At 52.7% G+C, this 6,524-nt stretch overlaps 1 long non-coding RNA gene across 1 annotated transcript; it reads left to right on the forward strand.

The window, feature by feature from the left end:
- Positions 1-3,429: 3,429 nt before the first annotated feature.
- Positions 3,430-3,885, forward strand: LOC311341944. Its single transcript, XR_014633375.1, has 3 exons — positions 3,430-3,444; positions 3,629-3,709; positions 3,827-3,885. It is a non-coding gene; the product is annotated as an uncharacterized lncRNA (long non-coding RNA).
- The last annotated feature ends 2,639 nt before the right edge of the window (positions 3,886-6,524 follow it).

The following is a 6,524-nucleotide window of genomic DNA, read 5'->3' on the forward strand; positions in this document are numbered from 1 at the left end:
TGTTGCTAAGTAGTGTCGCCGCTTCCGTCGCTCGTCCCGGGCGCTGAACCCCAGTGTCGTCTTGACAACCAAAATGACCCCGGGGTGGGCCCCGCCGCTGGGGCCCCCCCTCCTGGAAAGCTTTAAGAAGCTCGTCGTGGCTCCAGCGAGTCCAGAGTGTTTTTAACAGCGACACGTTCCGCTCCAGGTCAACGTCAGCGGACGTCCTCGTGTCCGCGACGTCCCCTGCTGATTCTCTCGCGAGTGTGTGTGTTTGTGCGCGCGCGTGCGTGTTTGTAGAACAAAAAGGGCGCGCGCCTGTAAAGGGATGGTGTAAAGATATTTTTGGAAGTGGTTTTCCCCGAGCACGTCTCCGTGTGTCCCGGGGTATCGTTCCTCCTCCCGGGTCTCCTGCCTTCCGTCGCCCCGCCTCTGTATCACGTTTCTTTATCTTTGTATTTACTAAAGTGTATCATGTTGTTTGTTCTCAGCACTGTAAAACAGTCACCCTCTCCCCCTCTACAAACATTGAAAAGCAATATCACTGTATGAAACGTTCACAATGTATTTGTTATGATTGACATTTGATTCATCATCATTATTATTCACTTGCACCCTAGGTGTGATAATTGAAGTAAATCTCTTTTATACAAATACCACGAGTGTCGTCTGGTTTGTCTTTCCTCTTCCTGCTCCGGTGCGGCGAGTTGAGCGTTCTCAGAGAAAGAGCCGGTTCACTGGAGGAGCGTTCTCAGAGAAAGAGCCGGTTCACTGGAGGAGCGTTCTCAGAGAAAGAGCCGGTTCACTGGAGGAGCGTTCTCAGAGAAAGAGCCGGTTCACTGGAGGCAGGGAGGTGCACTGTGTAGGGGCCCGCCAGGGTCTCTCTAGGGGCCCGTCGGGGGTCTCTCTAGGGGCCCGCCAGGTGGTCTCTGTAGGGGCCCGTCGGGGGTCTGTGTAGGGGCCCATTGTGCAGCTGTGGCCCCTGGACTAGGGGGGGGTCCGTGTGACTCCAGGTAAGCCTTCATATCAACGTTGATCTGCTGACTGTTCTCCATCGGGTCAGGTGGTGCTTGTGATTGACCAATGACGTCTCTCCCCCCTCCTCCCCCCCCCCCTCCCCACGGAGCAGGGCGCTACACGGAGCTGCAGCTGGAGTTCAGCTCGGCGGTCCGCACCAGCGGCGAGCAGAAGGATCTGATCGTGAAGCTGGAGGGAGACCTGAGCACCATGCAGTCCCTGGGGTCCCTGACCCGGCCAGACGCCGACGGCTCCGACCTCACCAACATGGCCGACATCCCGGAGCCCATCAAGGAGGCCTCCGCCATGTTCACCGGTGGGGGGGGACACACACACACACACACACACACACACACACACACACACACACACACACACACACACACACACACACACACACACACACACACACACACACACACACACTCTCTGACCCCTGCCCCCTGCCCCAGGTTCCGGGGGGGGCCCCCACCCGGAGCTGCCCCAGGGCCAGATGGACTCCCTGCTCTCCATCATCTCCAGCCAGAGGGAGAGGTTCAGGTCCCGCAACCAGGAGCTGGAGGCCGTGAGTCGCCTCCACCCACACCTCCACCTAGAGAGGGGACACTTCCACCTAGAGAGGGGACACCTCCACCTAGAGCTAGAGAGAGGACACCTCCACCTAGAGCTAGAGAGAGGACACCTCCACCTAGAGCTAGAGAGAGGACACCTCCACCTAGAGAGGGGACACCTCCACCTAGAGCTAGAGAGAGGACACCTCCACCTAGAGCTAGAGAGAGGACACCTCCACCTAGAGAGGGGACACCTCCACCTAGAGCTAGAGAGAGGACACCTCCACCTAGAGCTAGAGAGGGGACACCTCCACCTAGAGCTAGAGAGAGGACACCTCCACCTAGAGAGGGGACACCTCCACCTAGAGCTAGAGAGAGGACACCTCCACCTAGAGAGAGGACACCTCCACCTAGAGAGGGGACACCTCCACCTAGAGCTAGAGAGAGGACACCTCCACCTAGAGCTAGAGAGGGGACACCTCCACCTAGAGAGGGGACACCTCCACCTAGAGCTAGAGAGAGGACACCTCCACCTAGAGCTAGAGAGGGGACACCTCCACCTAGAGCTAGAGAGAGGACACCTCCACCTAGAGCTAGAGAGAGGACACCTCCACCTAGAGCTAGAGAGAGGACACCTCCACCTAGAGAGGGGACACCTCCACCTAGAGCTAGAGAGAGGACACCTCCACCTAGAGCTAGAGAGAGGACACCTCCACCTAGAGCTAGAGAGAGGACACCTCCACCTAGAGCTAGAGAGAGGACACCTCCACCTAGAGCTAGAGAGGGGACACCTCCACCTAGAGCTAGAGAGAGGACACCTCCACCTAGAGAGGGGACACCTCCACCTAGAGCTAGAGAGGGGACACCTCCACCTAGAGCTAGAGAGAGGACACCTCCACCTAGAGCTAGAGAGAGGACACCTCCACCTAGAGCTAGAGAGAGGACACCTCCACCTAGAGCTAGAGAGAGGACACCTCCACCTAGAGCTAGGACGACTCCACCTTCAGCACTGTGTGTGTGTGTGTGTGTGTGTGTGTGTGTGTGTGTGTGTGTGTGTGTGTGTGTGTGTGTGTGTGTGTGTGTGTGTGTGTGTGTGTGTGTGTGTGTGTGTGTGTGTGTGTGTGTGTGTGTGTGTGTGTGTGTGTGTGCAGGAGAGCCGCTCCCTGCAGCAGACCATGCAGGCGCTGCAGGGGGAGCTGGACAGCCTGAGGGCCGACAACATCAAGCTGTACGAGAAGATCAAGTTCCTGCAGAGCTACCCTGGACGGGTGTGTGTGTGTGTAATGTGTGTGTGCTCAGAAAAAACCTGGAAATCGGTTGGAGGAGAGACTTTGCTCAGAAAGTCTGATTTAAATGATCTACAGACTTGGAAAAACTGGAAAGAAAATATAAAGAAAGAAATTTTTTTAAGAAATAATAATTTTTACTAATACGCACAACATACGTTTTTCAGCAATGCATTTGTTTCATGTCCTCCTCCTCCTCCTCCTCCTGCAGGCGGGCAGCAGCGATGACACCGTGATGCGTTACTCCACCCAGTACGAGGAGAGACTGGACCCCTTCGCCTCCTTCAGCAAGAGGGTACTCTCCCCACCCCCCCCCCCTCTCTCTCTCCCCCGCTCTCTCTCCCCTTCTCTCTCTCTCTCTCTGTCTCTCTCTCTCTCCCCTCTGTCTGTCTTTCTCTGTGTCTGTCTGTCTGTCTGTGTGTACCTGCTGTGATATTGTGTGTGTTCGGTTCCCAGGAGCGCCAGCGGAGGTACCAGAGCCTCAGCCCCTGGGACAAGGCCACACTCAGCCTGGTGAGACACGCACGCGTACATGCACACACGCTCAGCCACACTCAGCCTGGTGAGACACGCACGCGTACACGCACACACGCTCAGCCACACTCAGCCTGGTGATACACACATGCAGGCACACACACAAACATGCACACACACACACACACACACACACACACACACACACACACACACACACACACACACACACACACACACACACACACACACACACACACACACACACACACACACACACCGGCCGTATCTGTGCCTAACCTCTGTCCCGTTGTGTCTCAGGGCCGGGGGATCCTGTCCAATAAGGTGGCCCGTACCATCGCCTTCTTCTACACCCTCTTCCTGCACTGCCTGGTCTTCCTGGTGGGTCACCTGACCGCTCGCCTAGCACGTAGGCTACGGACAGCATCCATGCTAGCTCTGTGCTAGCTGCGATGGCGGGGCGGTGATGTGACTTGTGTGTCTTTTGGTGCCTGTCAGGTTCTGTACAAGACGGCCTGGAGCGAGAGCATCGGGAGGGACTGCACCGCCTTCTGCGCCAACAAGTGAGTTCATGACATCACGTGTTGAGATCAGCCTTCACATCATGACGATGTTTTTGTTTTGTTCTTTCTAAGATAACTTTTGTATAATAAATATCTATCTATATTTATAGATATATTGTATCTTATATTTATCGATAAACTAAAAACAATCTGAAGCGTAGTATTTATTAATGAGTGATATGTCTTGCGTCAGCGGTATGAAGTGAAACTCTCCTTCTCCCCCTCCTCCTCCTCCTCTCTCCTTCTCCTCCCCTCCTCTCTCCTCTTCCTCTTCTTCCTCCTCCTCTCTTCTCTTTCTCTCCTCCACCTCCCTCCTCCCTTCCTCTCTCCTCTCCTCCTCCTTCCCCTCCTCCTCTTCCCCTCCTCTCTCCTCCTCCTTCCCCTCCTCCTCCTCTCTCCTCCTCCTTCTCTCTCCTCTTCCTCTTCTTCCTCCTCCTCTCTTCTCTTCCCCTCCTCTCTCCTCCCTCCTCCCTTCCTCTCTCCTCCACCTCCTTCCCTCCTCTCTCCTCCACCTCCCTCCTCCTCCTCTCTCCTCCTCCTTCCCCTCCTCCTCTTCCCCTCCTCTCTCCTCCTCCTTCCCCCCCTCCTCCTCCTCCTCCTCCTCTCCAGGTACTCCGACCACCTCCACCGCTTCCATGAGTCCGACGCCAACCTCTGAACGGGAGGTTTGGGACGACCGGCAGCCGCTTAGCGTCACCTCAGAGCGTAGATCAGCGATGAGACCTTTAAAGGTCCCATGTTATGCCACCAGGTGTGAGTGTGATTAGCTAATCACACTCACACCTGGTGGCATAACATGGGACCTTTTAAACCCAGAGTCCTGGGAGGAGAGCAGATGGGGAACATGCATGTAGTGGGTGACGCTTGAGTTGGGATCCTTTCTCCATTAAACGAAGCTTTGCCGTCGCTTGTTGGCTGTACTACCCCGTGTGACCCACTAGGGGGCAGTCGATTCCATTTAATTATTATCCGGAAGGGTTGAACGGTCCCACCGCCCTCCCTTGATTTGTGCAGACCGCAGGGGGCATCTCTAATCCACGGAGGTTAGATTAATGTTGAGAGGCAATCTCATGGGATTATATGAAATTAGATGATTAATGAGTGGATTCAGGGTACAAATGTTAATCATAGTCTCAGATTATTACTAGAATTAATATCTGAGTGCTATAGTAATGAATTGATTCAAGAAATGTAATAGTATAAACGATTATTGATATGGGATTTTTTGTGATCAAGTTAATCATGTTTTGCTTAGTAAGGGTTTATTCAATATACAAAATAGAAATTGTGGGTGTACTTCCTATAAAGATGACGAAGACCGTGTAGGCCTACACTTTAAGAAATCCTATTTCTCCTCTAAGCTTTGCCATGGCTATGCTTCAGGCCCAATCTGGCAACCCTGTCAGTCAGGCAGATATAATCACGCGTATTAAACATTATTAATCAATAAGGGTAAACAAGGGTCTGTTATGTCGATCATATAGTAGTTGAGAGGTTATTATATAGGGACGTGGTTGGTGAGTGAGCTGATCAAGATTTAAAATGTTCAGCCTTAAGCTGAGCTGATGGTTATTCTCTATATCCTACTATATATTCTTCTCCTTATATTCTGTGCATGCTGCATTGTCTGCTCGCTAGCGTTGAAGGGCTTTGCTTTAATATATATCAAATAAAGAGCATCAAATCTACTCTGCCGTGATCTTCCTTCACCCCGTGTTCATCAGCAGTGATTGACAGCTGATAAAGCAGTGATTGACAGCTCAATATCTAAAGCATTATTTGATTCTTTTTCACACACACACACACACACACACACACACACGCACACACACGCACCACGGCGTGTGTGTTTCTTGGATGGATGCCCTTTGATGTTGCGTTGCCACGGTTTCCATTGATCTGCTGCGTAGCTGCTTGGAGGACGGCCGGCAGTGGCGGGTCTTTCCGTACCGGGTTCAGCTCGGAGGTCCGGGCGGCAGCAGAGGGCGCCAGCGATATGTTTATTATGAATGAATGATGAATTATGGAGTGGCTCACACGCACACGCACACAGACTAATATGCACACACGCACACAGAGACAATTACACACACACACACACACAGACAAACAGACTAATATGCGCATACACACTTACACACACACAGACAAAATAATCTCACTGATTGAGAGACTTCTGTAACTATCGTATCTTTTGAAAGTGTTATGCTATGATATTTTACGTGTGAAGTTCTGGCTTAAAAAAAAATAAGCATTGATCCAAATAAAACCTGATTGTGTCAGGATGTTCCTTAAAGAAACCTCATACTGTATTTTAAACCACAACTTAACATGCAGGCAGCTACACCATCAGTGCCTTTATTCTCAATGTGCTTCATGAATATGAACATTTCCCTCAAAGGGCTCAGGGCTGTTACTGCCGAGTTACATAAGCTCTCCTCCGCCTGCTGGGGGCTCTGCAGGTCCAACGTCTGACCACCACGTCCTCCATTCACAACTCTCTCTCTCTCTCCCCGCTGGTCTCCCGGCGTCTGGGAGGATGTCATTCAGCCCATTCACGCCGCGTTCCGCTCCGCTGCCGAGCGCCGCTGAGCCGCTCGGCGCGTTGCGCGGAGACCGAGGACACAGAGGGG

Source organism: Micromesistius poutassou, assembly GCF_964030765.1.
Source record: "Micromesistius poutassou genome assembly, chromosome: 4".
Taxonomy (NCBI): Eukaryota; Metazoa; Chordata; class Actinopteri; order Gadiformes; family Gadidae; genus Micromesistius; species Micromesistius poutassou.